Source organism: Panthera pardus, unplaced genomic scaffold, assembly GCF_024362965.1.
Source record: "Panthera pardus isolate Hobbes unplaced genomic scaffold, ASM2436296v1 HiC_scaffold_7, whole genome shotgun sequence".
Taxonomy (NCBI): Eukaryota; Metazoa; Chordata; class Mammalia; order Carnivora; family Felidae; genus Panthera; species Panthera pardus.
The window spans coordinates 19244732-19263449 of NW_026527002.1; the positions used below are offsets into that span (position 1 = coordinate 19244732).

At 38.0% G+C, this 18718-nt stretch overlaps 1 long non-coding RNA gene across 1 annotated transcript in view; it reads left to right on the forward strand.

The window, feature by feature from the left end:
* The window catches only part of LOC128775307 (uncharacterized), an 86289-nt gene extending 68140 nt beyond the window's left edge, over nt 1-18149 (forward strand). The window contains exon 3 of the long non-coding RNA XR_008419940.1: nt 17960-18149. This is a non-coding gene — a long non-coding RNA (uncharacterized LOC128775307). The remainder of the gene's footprint in view (nt 1-17959) is intronic.
* The last annotated feature ends 569 nt before the right edge of the window (nt 18150-18718 follow it).

Below are 18718 nucleotides of genomic sequence, written 5' to 3' on the forward strand. Positions count from 1 at the left end.
TTTTTGCCATTTTAATTACTATGTGTGTTGATGCTGACCTCTTTGGGTTGATTTTGTTGGGAGTTTTCTGTATCATCTGGATCTAGATGTCTGTTTCTTTCCCCAGATTCAGCAAGTTTTCAGCTATTATTTCTTCACATAAATTTTCTGCTCCCTTTTCTCTCTCTTCTCCTTCTGGGATCCCTATCATGCAAATATTATTATACTTGATGGTGTCACTGAGTTTCCTTAATTTTTCTCACTTTTTATTATTTGTTTTTCTCTCTCCTGTTGAGCTCCATTGCTTTTTATTCCTTTGTCCTCCAGGTCACCAATTCATTATTCTGCCTCCTCTAGTGTACTTTTAATTTTATTTAGTGAGTTCTTTATCTCTCTTTGGTTCTTTTTTATGTTTTCTGTCTCTTTGTTGTGGATCTCACTGAGGTCCTCCACTCTTTTCTCAGGTCCACTGAGTATCTTTATGATCATTACTTTAAATTCTTTATCAGGTGTATTACTTACCTCCTTTCTGTTCAGCCGTCTTTCTGTGCTTTTATGCTGTTCTTTCATTTGGGACATATTCCTCTGTCTCCTTAATTTCTCTAACTGTGTCTTTTTCTATGTGTTAGGAAAGCCAGCTATATCTCCTGCTCTTGAAAGTAGTGGCCTTATGAAGAAGAGTTTCTGTAGTGCCCTGTAGTGCAATGTCCCCTGGTCACCAAAACCTGGCATTGCAGAGGTATCTCCTATGTGTGTTGTGTGCACCCTGCTGTTGTGACTGAGCTGTGTTTGCCTTCAGTCCAGTCAACTGCAATGCCTCTCTTTGCCTGTTGTGGACAGGGTTTGGTCCCTGTGTTGTTAATGGGCCATCTGTGGCTGCCTTGGGTTTGAGTTGAGGGAGACCAGGCATTAGCCAGAGATGCAGGAGCACCAAACTATAGGGCACTTTCCCTGTATTGTCCCCTAAGATTTCATTGGTGGGCAGGGCCTGCAGTCAGACCCAAAGTGTGCCCCTAGCCCACTGCTGAGGTTGCAGGTAGATTGATCTATGTGGTTATAATCCCCTCTCTTAGGAGCACAAGTCATTTTGGAGTGGTGCTGGCCTCTGTTGAGGCTGCTTGCACACTACCAGGCTTGTGGCACCACTTTGGATGGACTCCTGTCAAGGTTATGCTGGAGGGTGTGTCTGCAAGAGAACAGAGGGACAGGTCTTAGAAAGCTAGCAAAGCCCACACTGGTCCACTTGTGGAGGGAAACTGAAGCCACCCGGGAAAACTCCTGCCCAGGCCTGGATGGATGGAGCAGGTTCACAGAAGAGCCCAGAGACAGGACATACTTTAACAAACTAGGTGGAGGGTATTAGTGCTTTCCTGGTTCCTGCAGGTGTCAGTGTATCTAGGCTGGGGGTCAGGAAGGGAAATACCCACCAGCTCCTTTGCTCCTCAGGAAGTCTCTCACAGATTCCTGCCCCTCCAGCACACACTCAGACTACTAAATAAATCTCCTTCGTGTATACCCCAGGCATTTTTCAAACTGCTTCCTCTCTGCAGTATCTCAGTGGAACTGTTTGTTGTTCTGTCTCTTTAAGGGCAAAGACTCAGTTTCCTATCACCCTCTGGAATTCAGAGCTTAACTTGATGATTTTTAAAGTTCCAGGTGTTAAGCCCCACTGACTGTAAAAACTCGTGAAGCCAGGCCTTTCTGGTTTTCATAGCCAAATGTTATGGAGAATTCATTCGTGTGGGTACCCCATGCCTGGGGTGCCTGGTTCGGAGTCTGTTTCTCTCTCCATTCTGAGCTCACAGCATCCCTCCCTCCTGTAGACAATCTTACAGGTCCATTTGACTCCTGACCATGTCTCTGCCCTTCCTACCATCTTGAATATGGTCTCTTCTCTGCATTTAGTTGTGGAGAGTCAGTTCAGCCAGTCTTCAGGTCATTCTCTGGGTTACTTACACTGATGTAGGTGTTATCTAGTTGAGTCCATGGGATGACGTGAGTTAGTTAGGGTCTTCCTACTCTGCCACCTTCCCTGGAAGCCCTCTCACTGTTGAGTTTTGACAGCACTTTGTATTTTCTAGATACTAGTTCTTAGATGGACATGTGGTTTTCATATATTTTCTCCAGTCTGTAGTTTGTCTGTTCACCTGATTTATGAGGTCCAATTTATTATTTGTTCCTGGATCAAGTCTAAGAACTCTGTACCTAGATCCTGGTCCCAAATATTTTTCATTACTGTTTTCTCTAAAAAGTTTTCTAGTTTTACATTTTACATTTAAGCCCATGATCCATTTTCAGTTCATTTTTGTAAAAATGTGAGCTTATTTGATGAAAAGGCTATCCTACCTCATTGAACTGTTTTTGCACTTTTGTCAAAATCAGTTGAGCGTATTTGTGTGGGTTGAGTGCTGGTTCTACATCTGTTTCATGGATCTATGTGTTTCTCTCATAATACCACATTGTCTCGATTCCTATAACTACAAGCCTTCATATCAGGTAGATTGATACCTCAAAATTTAGTTTTATTTGTCAAGATTTTTTTTTAATCTATGCTAGGATCTGTGCCCTTTTATGTAAATTTTAGAGTAAACAAATCTATATCAACAACAACAAAACCTCACTAGGATATTGATAAAAAAGATATTAAACCTATAGATACATTTAGACTAGATTGACATCTTTAATATATAGTATCTCCTAGTCCATGAGCATGGATGTCTCTCCTTTTATTTAGATCTTTTTTAATTTTTTCATCAGTGTTTAGTAATTTTTAGCACAGAAATCTTGTATATGTGTATTAGACTTAACCCCAAGTATTTCTTTTTCTTTGGAGCAATTCTAAGTGATACCATGTTTTTAATTTCAGATTCTTGCATGTTCAATGTCAGTATTCAGAAATGCAACTGATTTTGTTGTTTTTGATTTTACATTATCCTGTGACCTTGCTGAACTTACTTATTAGTTCTACAAAGTATTTTTGGTAGATTCCTGGGGAATTTCTATGTAAACAATCAAGGCATGTGCAAAGAGAAACAATTTTACTTCCTCCTATCTAATGTGTATGCCCCTTATTTCCTTTCCTATCTTATTATTAGAACTTCCAAGACCCTGTTGACTTAGAGTAGTGGGAGTGCACATTTTTATGTGTTGCCTAAATCCTCCCATAAGAGCAAACACACCGTGAAACCAGAGACTTCACCTATTTTGTTCATTTGCTATGTCTGTTGCCTATAGGAGTGCCTGGTACATGTAAACACACAAAAAGTATTCAATGAACAGTTAGTGAAAGATGAATAAATGACCAAATGCATACAGGAATGCTGTTATTTGGAAGAAAATAATCATAGAATAAACAACAATAATCCACTATTCCTTCTTACCAAAGAATTGGTGACAAAATTTGACCTTTCTGCTGATAATTTGGTCTCTCCCATCTCTCTGTCCTTTACTATGTTCCAATTATTATTGTTCTCCCATTGGGCACTGTTGGAAATCCGTGTTTCTTTTCAGAACCCTTATTGCTAATCACAAAGAGTCTTGACAAATCAATTTGCTGAAAGCCATCAACAATGTATTTCCTGCCCAAATTTTCTTTCCTTTCAATCTGCATGGTTCATTCCAGGCTGCCTGCTTGATTTCTTAACAGAGAACATATTTATTCACTTATTAAACAAATATTGTTTGAGAATCTATTATTTGAGAATCTATTATGTGCCAGGTGATGTTTTATGCATTTCTCTCTCTTGAGTGCTCTGTTCTTCCTGGCAACTGTGTTCTCTCTATGGCATCAGTATTTCCCTGGAACATCAGTATTTTCCATATGCTTTATGTACGGGAGGGCTTTCAGGAAGGGAAAAAAATCATTTCCAGCCCTGACTATATGATGAAAATAGATACTCCATTTTCCAGAAACATTATCAGCTTGATACTTCCTATGTACACCATTAAATAAACTTCTGGAAACATCAAGTGATGTGCATTATTGTTTCCTCATATTCAAGAAGGCATTAGTTATACTATCACCAGGTTTGTTTAAGAACAAAAGTAAGATTATTAAATAAACCAAATATTAGGCATGGTAGGTTTGGAAATAATGAGAAATAAGTAGTGGAGAAAACACTGTTTATGTGGAAGTAAATTTGGAAAAGAGACAAAAATAAAAACAGGAGCCTTTTCACAATGCCTGTCTTGTTCTTCTGTCAGACATCTTAGATCATCAGAGTTCTGTTTTCCTAGTGAGGTAGCCTTCAGGTTACCAAGCTACCACTGGTTTCCTGATGCTATAAAATTTAACTGTGCCTACAAAGCAACTTCTGAAGATAAATAGAAATTTTCCCTTAGAGGATAAACAGAGGCTGTATTAAATTGTAACTGGTATTCAACTCCACCAACTGGTTGGTTGATAGCTAATACATTGTAATTAATTTAACTTCATACGATCAAGATGTTGTATTATGCAAGTCTCTCTCTGATTCCCCTGCAGCAGTAAAAGCTTTTCCCTCTGTTATCCATATGCATGAGTTTAGGTTTAAGTCTGTGGATGGATGCATCATAAGATGCCAGAGGGGCTCCTTGCATCTTTAGTACATGGGACATTGGTATTGATTCCGCCCTACCTAATTTTGGGCAAATTTATTTCCCATCTGAAGTATAAATGGATTATATGATTTATGAATAAACCATAATGAAGGAATATCCCCTGGATTTCAAGTAAATAACATAAGGCTTACAGAAAAAAAAAAAAAAGAATTCATTCATTCATTCATTCATGCCTTCATTTATCTAAAAAAAATATTACTTGATAGGCTGCTCTATGCAGTCTAGAGAATGGAGATGAGATAAAGTCCCCAGCTTCATGCAACATACATTTCAGAGAGTTATCAGATCATAAACAAAGCAAGAAATAAATGAGACACTCATAGACTGTAATGAGTGCCGTAAATGAGATACAAAGGCAGAGATATGGAGTGACCAGAGGAAGATATTTTTGCTTGAATGATCAGAGACCTCTCCAGTGGCATTTATACAGCATCCCAACAAATAAAGTCCTCCAACATCTTCAAGAATTGGTCCAGACTCTGAGCAACCTACCTGTCACAAAGCAACTTTTTTAAAAGTTCCATTTTTAAATGGCTCTGTCATTTAACTCTAATTTATCTGGCTTTTAATTTAGTGAGAAAGATGTGATCAATATTAAAAATTATCTTTTAAATGCGAATAGCTAGATTTTTCTGTGCCATTTAAAAATGATGTATCCCTTCCTTATCGATTTGTGATCCTTCCTTCATGATAATATTACATACTCCAGTTGTTTTTTTTTTTTAATGGCAATAATATTTAACTGTTTCCTCCTCTGGAATATATTTTGGTGTAATGTAGGGTATATAATTATCCGCTTTCTGCTGTGCACCTTTCTCTCATACTGTTGGGTGATACCACTTTTGTCACATCTCAAACTAATGAACCATATTTTAAGTTCTGTTCCAAGAATTTTAATTTTTATATCTATAAATAAAGTTGTCCACTTTACTGTTCTGGATTATCTTTCGTTTGTTTTAATGTCAAGGTTCTACCAACTTCATAAAATACTCAGAATAGAATAGACTTTTTTATTCTTCTAAATCTTGGAATAACTTATATAATACAGAAATCTTTTCCTTGGCATTTAAAAAATAAGCTCACCAAAGTCTAAAAAGACACATCCTGAATAAAATTATTTTATACACATTTGTATGTTTTTTTCTGTGATTATCAGTTAATTCAGGCCCCTATATCTAAGTCAGCTTTGCTAATTTATATTTCCCAACATAATCTCCTATTTATTCAAGATTTTCAAATATATTACCATAGAATTATATTCACTCTAATCACTTTCATCTCTTGTTAATCTCATTAAAATGTTACTCATGATTTATTGAGCTTTTTGATCCTCTTTAAAATCAGAAGTTTGTCTTATCTGATTGTTTCTAATACAAGTTCTTGGATATATTTGTGGTTGCTTTCTGTAGCTGCCCTAACAAATTGCACAGAGTTGATGCCTGAAAACAACACCAATTTATCATTTCATGGGTGTGTATGTCAGAACTGATGCAGGTCTCAAGACTGAAATCGAGATGTGGACAGGACATTTTCAGAGTGCAATGCCAGGGGTGATTCCATATCCTTGTCTCTCCAACTTCAAGAGTCACCTCCATTCTTTGTCTTGAGGTTCCATTTCTCCACCTGCAAAGCTAGACACAAGGGAGGGGTCCAGTTCTTCCACGTCGTGTCACTAAACCTCTGTAGTCACATCTGCCTCTAATGCTGTCTCTTCTTCTGCCTCTCTCTTTCACTTGAAGGACTCTTCGGATTCTGTTGAGTCCATCCAGACTAGCCTGAATAACCTCTTTGTTTTACAAACAGTTAATTAGTCACCTTAATTCTCTCACAACCTTAATTCTCCTTTGTTGTGGAACCTAACAGGTCCCAGGGATCAGGGCATGAACTTCTGGGAGGGATGGGAAAACACATGATTCTGCTTACCAAAGTAACAATTACATTTTTGATATTTAACATCATCTTTCCGCTTTCCTTTTTATTTTGTTTCTTCTTGCTTCCTTAATGTAATTCCATTGCCATTCAAAAAGCTCTAGTAGAGTGTTTGGTTTATTTATTTTCACTTTCTAACAAAAGGTTTTAAATCAATGAATTTTCCTTTAAGTACAACTTTAGCTGTATCTCTGAGATTATAATAATGTCTAGATAGTTTCTAAGTGTTAGAACTCGTAGACTTAAATTTACATGTATTTGTGTTACCTTTAAATAAACTTTTATTATTTACTTTTATTTTTAATAGAAATTGGCTGGTTCAGGTTTTCCTTAGAAGTTTTCTTTGTCAGGGGTGACTGGGTGACTAAGTGAGTTAAGCACCTGACTCTTGATTTTGGCTCAGGTCATGATCAAATTTGGCTCAGGTCATGATCTAATTTGGAGCGCACGTTGGGCTCTCTGCTGTCAGCATAGAACCTGCCTCAAAAAACTCGGTCCTCCTCTCTCTCTGTTCTCCCACTCACTTGTGCTCTCTCTCTCTCTCAAAAAAAAAAAAATTAAAAAATTAAAAGAAAATTAAAAGAAAAAATATTCCACTCAAAGATAGAATAAATAAGTAGGCAATATTTTTCTTACTAATAACAATAATATTAACAGCATTTTTAAGAGTTTAGCTGGTACTATGCTATGCAATTATAGATATTATCTCACTTAATCTACCTAATCATACTGTTGATGAGGGAACATGGGGCAAGCTGAAGGCCAAGTACAGCCTAACGGCATTCCCCCCCCCCACCCCCACAACTGCCAGGTGGGATATGTGTGCTATTCCTCCGACACTCCCAGCTGCCCAAGAACAAGGGAGAGGAAAAGAAGCAAAGGGCTGACTGATAGACTGTCACATGCAGGACAGGAGTCTCCTTCAGTTTACGGATAACTTAGTAAACTGCAAGAAAAAAGCAATCTTATCCATAACCTAATCTCCAGACACCTACAGACTCCATTTCCTGGAGCCCTAATATCACCCTCATCAAGATGTAAGGGGGCATAAATTCTTGTCATGATGATGTGGGAAACAAAGGTAAATGAAAAATCAAATTCCCTTACTGCCTATAGCCCACTGACAAGTCCTTGAAACAGGCAGAGTGACCTCCCTCTAGGATCTCAGCCACCTTGATGATGATACTTTTCTAGGGGCAAAAGAGAACCTTGGCTTAACATTATCCTGACCCCTCACGATCTTGTAAGTCTACTTTGACATATAAAAATTCCTTTGGAAACTTCCTTTATCTCAACTCCCCCAAGATATATGCTGAGAATCATACTCCAAGCTTGTGGCCCCCTGATATACATCTGAAGGGTCTCACCACTGAGGTTTTACTAAACAGTAATAAACAGTGTTTTCCTAACAATACCTAGCCCCTCAAGGTCCTGAAAACCTTGCTTCCAAAATATGTCTTAGAGACTTTATCCCTGACCCCCTCCCCCAACCTGAGTGTATATTATCAGTTACCCATCACAATCCCAGTGCAGCTCTTTCTGCCCATGGGTCCTGTCCCCCTGTTTTAATAAAATCACCTTTTTGCACCAAAGACATCCTCAAGAATTCTTTCATGGCCGACAGCTCCAAACCCACCATCATCACCCCAAAACTCCATCACTGTGACGATATATTGTTAATATCTTTCATTTACAGAGGGAGCATTGAAATCACATAGCTAGTAGACAAGAAAAATAATACTTGATTTTTTAAATTGTTGCATCTATTGGGGTACCTGGGTGGCTCAGTCGGTTGAGCATCTGACTTCAGCTCAGGTCATAATCTCCAGGTTTGTGAGCCTGAGCCCCGCATCGGGCTCTATGCTGACAGCTCAGAGCCTGGAGCCTGCTTCAGATTCTGTGTCTCCCTCTCTCTTTGCCTCTCCCCCATTCATGCTGTCTCTTTCCGTCTCAAAAATAAAGATAAACATTTAAAAAAATTTTTTTGAATTGTTACATCTATTATTCAATTTTAAAGAAATACATTCCTATAATGTTTTACTCTCTCGCTCTTTTGGTGGGGGGGTGTTGTTTTAATTTTTTAAATCTCAGGACTGAGTAAGGTAGTAAATTTTCTTCCAATTCTGTTTTTATTTATTTCTTTGGACTTATATAGTTTTCGTTTTACATAGTTTGATGTTAGCTTGGTCAGCATTTGCTATCTCATGGGAATTACATTTGCAATTTTAAGGTAAGCTTTTTTGTAAGATTTTTCCTTTAATTACAAATGACCCCCTCTCTCATTTAATACCTTTTCACTTTGCCTACAGCTAACTTTATACACCCATACTTCCCTCACTTTCTTTTTTTGTTTTTTCCTGATGGCTCTGCCCATTTCTTTTTAATATCTTGCTTCACTTGTTAGATTTATAGCATATGCATAATTTTTAGCTGGATTTTGTTTAGTAACGCAATCCAAGAGTCTTTGTTTTTACATAGTTTTAAAATAATTTATGTTACTTCCATAACTGATGATTTCAGCTTCACTTTTATCAACTTATTTTATACATCTGTCTTATTTGTTTTATATTTTCTGCTGTGTGAAATACTGCAGAATATGTTTTCTTAGCTTTTGGCTTCTCTAGTGTTTTAAAAAGTACTCAATATATTTTTAATAGTACTAGTGGTTATCACAATCTTTCAAAGACATTCTTGAGGCATAATTCTTTAATTATACAAGTTTTATACAAATATGGTATCTTTAGACTGTTCCATGATTGAGCTGATTTTATATACTTTTGCTTACTCCTATTTCTCTATTCTATTTACCAGTCTTATTTAAAAATTTTAAGTATATTTAATCTCAAATTATTATTAATCATTTCTATTCTTGAATTTATATATATTATTCTGAGTTAAATGTGAAAACATGGAAAAACCTTATGCGGGACTTTCCTTCTTACCCGCTTCCCTTCTTAGCTAAAGAAGGAATCAACATTCTGAGAAAAATGAGCAGAAGTAAAAGAAAGAAAAAAAAAAGAGAAAGGAAAGGAAAGGAAAGGAAAGGAAAGGAAAGAAAAGAAAAGAAAAGAAAAGAAAAGAAAAGAAAAGAAAAGAAAAAATAACCATCTGCAGATTTTCAGCTGGATTTCAGTCACTACAGTCCCTTCCCGGGATTTATTCCCAAAGGAGCTGGCAGTGGGCTGAGAATCCAGTGGGCCACACCATTATCTTTCTATGCTTCCACTATCCTGAGCCATTTCAGGGCCAGCACGTTTTGTATGGAATTCCTCTGCCACCCTTTGTAAAAGACATTTACATTTATAAGGGGAATCTCCATTTGTAAAGGTGTCTCCCTCCCTCTAGAAAAAGAGAAGCTCTTATCAATGAAGAAGGCCAAGACTTACATCTGCATAACAACTATACTCTCCTTTACTGTGCTTTGCTGAAAACCTCCCAAAACTGACTCCTCCACCCCTCTACTTCTTTTTTTTTTTATGTTTATTTATTTTTGAGGGAGAGAGAGGGTACGCTTGAGAGCTAGGGAGGGCAGAGGCAGAGAGAGACAGGATCTGAATTGGGCTCTGCTCTTTGAGAACATAGAGCCCAATGCGGGGCTTGAATTTACAAACCGAACCTTAAGATCACGACCTGAGCTGAAGTCTGAGGCTTAACCAACTGAGCCACCCAGGTACCCCGCCCCTCTCTACATCTTTTGTCTTTAGCTGAGGAAGATATTTAATGTGATGGCTTGGGCCACTTTGGGGGAGTTACTCTGTTTTCCTGAGTATTTCCCATGTATACAGAAGGTATATGTATTGTTCAGATTCTGCTTGTCTTTTTCTTGTTAATCTTTTTATTACAGGGAAATCTCAACAGAGAACACAGAAGGGTAAATTATTTTTCCTCACCTGCAATTCCAGGCATACATGGATGATGTCTGTTTTTCTGACCACAATATTCTTAATCCCCAATAGTCTCTAGCACAGAGTAGAGGTTCAATAAATTTATTCATTTATTCAACATACTATTTTAACATTAACTACATGTCCTACACTACTTTAGTTTTGCAGCAATGGTCTCATGGAGCTCACGTTCCAGTGGAGAGAGACAGAAAATAAATACAAAAAACCACTGTAAGGTAATAGAAGGGCTATGAAGACAAAAAAATAGGGCAATGTCAATGGTGAGAAAGCAGAAGGCTAATGTTGTTCAGGAAAAGTCTAATTGGGGGTGTGATATGAAAAATGACACCAAACCGAAGAAGGAAAATAGCCACATGAAGATCAGGGGAAAATCTGCCAAGGCAGCAGGAAAGGCAAAAGAAAATGTCCTAAGACACAGATAAGCTTTCCTTCCTTCCAGGAAGGACAGGGAAGTTACCATGGAATCATGGGCAAAATTCACAAAAGATAAAAGATCAGAGTAGGAAATGAGAATGAGACTGGAAAGCCAAGTTGAGGAAGAAGGGGAATCAAACTTGACCTCAGCACAGTGACACAGAGGGTGGGTTGTAGAAGATCAGAGTCTCCTCCAAGTATAGATTATTCTTCTAATAAGTGATAGGTATTCTGGTAAGCATTTTACATGCATTGCCTTATTTCATTCTCGCCCACGGGAGAAAATCATCTGAGCGGATAAAGAGCTAGAAATTCCAAGAGCTTAACAATTTGCCAAGCATTCAACAAATCAACATGCGGCAAAGCTAAGATTTGACCTTAATGCCTGCCTTACTCTAAAATCGGTGCCCTTAACCATGATCTCAAACAGAGTGTCACTTGGGCAGACAGACCAGTTTGCAATAGCTGGAAGAGAACCTGTGACAAAAGGACTGTCAGATTCGAACTCTTTTTTGCTTCCTTGGAAAAACGTTTTAATGTTTCCTTCCTGACTTCACTCGTTAGTTCTTCCTCCTAACAGGTGCATAGTATAAAATGTATTGCTATAGTCCTTTCACCTCCCATTCAAGCAAGTAAACAAACTATATTTAGCTGGTGAGTGAATGCGGGAAGCTATACATGGTACAACTCCATAAGCCGAAACTCAAGGTCTAGTGACCCTCTGTACAGCTGCCGTAGTAAATCACTGTCCATATTGTCCATTCCCAAACATGTTCTAATTAGGGGGAATGCTACCTGATAGCCTTGGTTACCATCTCAAGTTTTAGTGGAGAAGTATCAGTGTGTTCACAGGTGTTAGCAAAATCTTCTAAACCACTCAACATATAAAACCAGAATACATGCAAAGAGAATGACCGATGACCCAAATTTCCTTTCGCCTCTTTCCATTTCTTTTGTTTTTATTTCTCTGTCACTAAAATCTCTCCCATTCTATAGCTTAAACACTATTTTGGTTTGCCTTCTACTGACTAAGGGAAATGGGTAGTTATACCAAGGAGCGATGAGACACAATGTGTCTCTATTCCACAGGCTTCAGTTGTAATGTTACTTGTTTAATTGTGCTTTTTTTTTCTTTAGTTTATTTATTTATTTTTGAGAGGTTGGAGAGGGGCAGAAAGAGAAGGAGAGAGAATCCCAAGCAGGCTCCACAATGATGCAGGGCTTAAACTCACAAACTGCGAGAACATGACCTGAGTGGAAATCCAGAGTCAGAGGCTTACCTGACCGAGCCACCCAGGTGCCCCTAATGTTACTTGTTTATAAAAAAAAATATGCTGAATAAAGTTAATCACACCTTATGTACGTAAAAATAATCTTGGATACCGATGTAATTACTTATTACATCCTCAGCACTATCTTTTTTTTTTTTTTCAATTGTCCATTGGGACATTGCATATTTTGAGTATTGTTATTAAAGGGGAAAGTTGAGCTTTCTCAAGGCCCATTGTTTATTTTAAAATGAAGCAGATTACTCATTTTGTTACAGAATTCAAGAAAAGAAATCCGTTAATGGATCATGAAAAATTCCATCTCCAAAACAAAGACATAAATCAGTCCAGTTTGCACTCTGTCTATGAAATATCGCACAAACTAGTGTTAGCTTTAACATAGTCCCATGTAGGTTTCATTTGGGGGAATATTGCCAATATTGGTGAGTTTTTACCAGTGATGTTGCTTTTCCTGAATCTCACTGAACCTGGAAATTGCTCCAAAATGACGGAGTAATGAGAGACAGTGGAAAAGGAGAAAAATAGTTCTCCTTCGGGCTCTGAAGCTACTTGTTTGCAATGTCATTCTTATAATCCCTTGTTTTAGCATTAGATTGTCCACACCCATATTCCATGGGACCATGTGTTCCCACTTAAAGTGGCATGTTAGCACTTTTATTTCCAGTTGCCTGCTTGCTCTTCATTTTTAATAGCTTATATATTTCATTCAGTATATCATTTTTGGAAGAATTTGAAAGAAACTATAGGCATGTTGTAATCAGTACCATTTGTTTCAGAAGACTGATTAGGTATAGGGTCTCTGACTCACATTTTTTATGTGGCCCATGTTTTTGATGATACTTCGCTGAAACATCTCTTTCTGGCCATGATGACAGCATCGAGGGAGATAGAGCTCTGTTCCTTGCAATATATTCAGATCAATTACTCTACTGTGACATGAATATTTAAAAGTAGAACATGTATGTTTATTTCCCAGTTATTTAAGCTATGCTAACAATTCTACTGAAAAAATGACGTTGCTCTGTTTTATGTATAAAAACCTGAATGAAGAAGTCACGGGGGTGTTTTTTCCCCCAAGGAAATCATAAAGCCAAGTCTTGATCTAATCAGGATTTTTTTTTTAGAGTTTGAATAGGAGTGGGGACTCTGGAATCCACCTCCATAGCCTCTTTCACTACCTCACCTCCACAACTGAACCCGGCAGACTAGAGACACACACTGACTTAAGCAGAATGTCTGTGAATAGGTCTCCTTGAGAATATCAGGTAGAACTGAAAGGTAAATTGATTGGCATCACCAGTTGCATGACTCTGGGCCTGGCAAGAGACTCCTCTGCAGCAGAAGTGTCCCCTCTGCTACTCTCAAATAATCATCATGAATTTGGGTGCATGACTCTACAGCTTTCTGGCCCATATGACTATGATGCGTTCATAAAGATCACATCAAAATGGGGACTTTCATTTCTTTACCTATACTGGACTCAAAGTTAGTACTTGAGGCAATAGTTTCCAAGCAGAAAATCAAGGACAGGGAATAAAACCCCTTGTCACTCCAATGTAGGAAAGTCATGGTGGCCCTTTCTTCCCTGGAGCTCTCCTCTCTTGGTCTCCCCCGCAATGCCCTTCACAAGTGTTGCTTGGAATGGCCAGTGGAATCTAATCAGTCATGCTAACACACTAGAAAGTGTTAAAAACTATTTACAAGTAATGGAGTCTTTCTTATATAAATACTGAAAATTGAAGGAGAGGTAGAAATTTTGAAGAGACGGAGAACAGAAGTCTGAAGCATTCAACGGTCTGACGTGCTTCACTAGGATCCTTACAGCCCATTCCATGAATGAAGGTCTATAAAAGTTCTGTGGGTTAGGAGAAAAGGACTTTGCTTTGAGTTGGTCTTTTGAAACGTGCAGATAGTAAGTCATCAGGAATGTCCTCCTCAATTACAAGAGGCAGCAATGCATGTGTAAGCAAGTGAAAACAGACACCAGCCCAGCCCTCAGGGGATTTGAGATTTCCCTAAGTACATTTATAAGATGGATTTAATGTAATTTTCCCATAAAATGAGTATATGGGAAGTGATTTTTCCAGGAACACACAGTGAGACAGTAGACAAGGAGTCTAAGAACCAGACCAGATGTCATAAAACATGAAATCTGTTCCTCAACCCTTTCACTAACTCACTGATGTGGCTTAGATTAATTTACTCAGTTTCTAATCCTTTTATAAAAACAATGCTTCCTGTTTATTTTTAGAATGATCCACTCAAAACCTTTAGCTGTTCTTCTCGTCCATTTTAGATTATAGCATAAGAAAAGTTAGAACTTCCTTTCAGACTATCACGATAGTTAACTTATCACAGAAGGAAGAAAAAGAATCAGACCGAGGTTACTATTGTTCCAGAACAAATGCTAGCACAGAGCAAAGGTGTTCAATGCACACTGCCTTCCCTTAGCATCAGAGGACAGCTACCAATAACAAATATCTACATGAACCAAGGCAGACTTCACACTTCTGCTTTACAGATACGTCTGCTAATGGGGCTGAGTCTACAGCAGCCTGAGTCTGGGTACCGACCCCTGAAAACCACAATTTATGATGAAGCCAGGGCTCTCTGGGTATAGATACCTATAGTTAAGGTAGCTTCTGATATCTTTATCCTCAGCTGACTTAATCTAGTGGCAAGGAAAGGCACTGTCAATTTCAGATCAGTTCCTTTTCTGGGCTATCCTCAGTTAACAAAGGAAGGAAATGTTAAACATCCCTGACACCTCTTCAGCATGATTTCCCCAATCATTGACCCTGACATTATAGGGTCTTTTGATAATATTGATATTTTACCCAGATGTGTTGTGCCAACGGTGTACTAGGGCCTGGACACCTCAGGCCGAACTCATCAGAACAATTGAGGGCAGAATAATGTCCCAAGATGAACTCAGAGTTAAATTTAAAAGGAGTGAGCTCTAAGACATGGTAGTAAGTAAGACAGGAAAACTAGAAACCCAGGGCACCTAATTTTAAGGTCAAAGCCATGTGTTTGTTAAGAAGTAAATAAAGATGAAGAAAGGCAGGCACTACATCCAACTACCAAATCCCTTTTTTGTGACAATATGGCAACCTCATGCAGGGCCCAGAGCAGGGTCATAAAGAATTAGTTGCCTTGATTATATATCTCTATTATTTGCTAACATTAACAGGCACACTGTCTATCTTAAACTCTTCCCCTGTTCCTCATGACCAATATACTTACAAATGAAAAACAACAACAGTAACATTATTATTCCCCCTTTTTTTGTTTAAGTGTATTTATTTTGAGAGAAACAAGGACAGTGTGAGCACGGGAGGGACAGAGAGAGAAGAGAGAGAGAATCCCAAGAGGACTCCGCACTGCCAGCACAGAATCAAGACTCCCGAAACTGTGAGATCATGACCTGAGTGGGAACCAAGAGTCAGACGCTTAACCGACTGAGCCACCCAGGTGCCCCCGCCCCTACATGTTTTTAATACGTGCTTCTTCAGTGTCAGATTCAAAGACGTATTAAGGTCCATTGTGGTCTTTCTTTGGAATTCTCTAGTTTGGGGAAAGGGAATTTAAGGTCTAAAAGGAGTGAAAGGAGGGCACCTTGGTGGCTCAGTCGGTTGAGGTTCCCACTCTTGATTTAGACTCAGGTCATGATCTCACAATCATCAGGTCGAGCCCCTCAGCGCAGAGCCTGCTTGGGATTCTCTCTCTCTGCCCCTCCCCTGATCTCATGTGCTCACACCCATGCGCGCGCTCTCTCTCTCTCAAAATAAACAAATAAATGTTTAAACAATAAATAAACAAAAGAAATGAAAGAACGAAAACTATAGTGGCTGAAAGCAATATTCAAATTTTCTCACAGAGGAGGAAAAAAGAGGCATACATGGGTGTGGGAAGGCAAGAAATTTGTAACCACCAGTCTCTAAACTAAGAGAAACATCTATATGATAAAACAAACAGCAATCATGCAAACCCTCCAAACTTCAGTCAGAACCAAGTGTGGTTTTTAAAATAAAAATATTTGAGAACTTGTGACCAGATGTCTATATTTTAGAAACCATTCAGAGTGATTTTCAGTTTTGTTGTTTTTGTTTCAGGGGGCTGCTCCTCTTATTTCAAAATAAAACAAAGCAAAACAAAACAAACCAAAACAAAACAAACCAAACCAAAACAAAACAAAACCCACCTGAACTGAGTAAAAGAAGTTGTCCAGAGATGTTTGATAGATTAGATTCATCAGAGAGTAGGAATGCTTTGTAATGTCCTTCATTTTCACCCCATTCTCAGACTGTTAGAATTTAGCATTAAGGACTAGCTACCAAAAACCTAGTCACATTTTATATTCATTATTTGGAATATTTTTCTCATTGAATTGCCACATTTGGTAGCTAAATATAATGAACATGTGTTTACTGAGGAGAGAGTAAATAGTATTGGACATCTGATTAACAGATGGATAATTCTTTTAACTGCTGGAAGACTAACATTTTCTCATGGTAGCTTTAGGAACGATAAAGAAGCAAATGTGAAATTTGAATTTCATGTAACAGAATAGATACAGTACAGAGATAGTTAACATTCTGTAATACAGAATATTATTTAGATTAAAATTTTCTTTTTCATATACGGTTGAAAATAAATTTATGTTGATTTCAAACACAAGAGAACTTTATTTTGAATCTATGTGGTTTCCCACAAAATTTTCACTAATTATTCTGTTTCCTAAAGATGGTGTAAAGAAAAGATTTCAGAAGGCTGCCTGGTTCATGTACTATTTATTCTGATAAATGCATTATGGAATAAAAAGCCAATAATGTTTCTCCCAAGTGATTTTTTTTTACCTTCCATCTTTTTATCTTACATTGTCCTTTGAATGCTCAACAGCATTTAGAATATTTTCTGGTTTTTTTCCTTCATACGTAATGAAACACAGGTACTCCCTCTTTGTTAATTTAAAACTGACATATCTCCCATTTGCAGTACTTTTTTTCATAGTGTGTGATGAAGAATTCCACAGTTTATATAAAAATTATAACCAAATTACTGTATCATATTGAAATGTTCTTATAGTTGACTCATTATTGATCAAGTTCTTAGAAAATCTCCTGCAGGTCACATGATGTCTCAGTTCCGGTTCCATGAAAATAGGCTTTGATACAAGGATTTAGATGCAAAACATTTATTGGGAGAGTATTCCTAGGAGCTAGGTCTTGTGTAAGTAAGGAAGGCAGGACTGGGAAAAGGGAAAATCTGACACTATGATTGCAACTGAAGCCTCAGCCAATCAATCCTACAAGGAGTTCTGGACCTAAGCAGATCTTCCAGATGTGTCCCATGCCATTAGCTATCAGCAGACCCCCAATGGGGGTGAAAAAATGGAATGTAGACAAGGGCAAGGAGATTCCTTGCAGATAAGGATGAGTCCCAGTGAAGGCAGAGCAGTGAGCCTTCAGCATTTGATACTTCTGGAAGCTGGAGGAATGCATCCATAAGCCCCGAAAAGAAGATCAGGGACTGGCACCAAATATTTTTTTGGTTAAAAATCTGTTCTATAGACTGAATCATTCAGGTAGAACTTGGGAAATTTGGTAGCATGATAACAAGAATACTATCACATATTAATCTTTTAAAATCAAGAAGATGTCTACATTTGTCTATCTACAAAATATCCCTCTTTGTTTTCTTTTTCAGACGTTCATGAATCAGATAACTTCCAAATAAAAGTAGGGCTCGTTAGGAACAGGGACATGCTCAGATTACCTTAGGATATAGGGTAACTTATCATCCTCCCTCCACCCCAAATCTGTTCTTTTATTTTTCTCCTAGGCATACAGTTGCCCCGCTAAAGACGAAATTTCCCAGCCTCCCTTGTGAATAGGTGTGGTCATGTGACTTAAGTTCTCACCATTACGATGTGAGTAGCATTGAATGGGTAACTTCTAGATCCTTTTAAAAAATGCTTTTCTGGAACTTGTTTTTCTTCCCTTTCCTTTCTCCAGGCTGAAGTGGAAATTACTAGAACAATCCCATAAGTATCATGTTAAAGTTAGCAAAGATGCCTCCGCTCTGTGGAGTAAAGCCCACCTGTCTATTGTGAAATGTTACTTTTGCAAGATATAGATGTCTATTTCTTGTAAGCTACTCTATTTTTAAATTTATTTGTGGGAAGAGTTTTGCTTTCTACCTAATTAAAGTAGAGATTATTTTAAAAAGACACGTAAAATAAGAGATATAGGAATATCTGTGTTTTATGAAAGATCAAGAATGGGAAAGTCATTTGTGATACAATAATCTCTAGAAACCAGATTACCTGGTTTTTCTTCAGTATAACATTTCTGATACTCCCTTCTCTAGTTTTTCTTTTTTTAGAAGTTTATTTATTTATTTTAAGAGAGAGAGACAGAGACAGCATAAGCAGTAGAGGGGCAGAAAGAGAGGGAAAGAAAGAATCCCAAACAGGCTCTGAGCTATCAGCATAGAGCCCAGCTTGGGGCTCGAACCCACGAACTGTGAGCTCATGACCTAAACGTAAATCAAGAGTTGGACACTTAACCAACTGAGCCACCCAGGTGCCCCTCCCTTCTC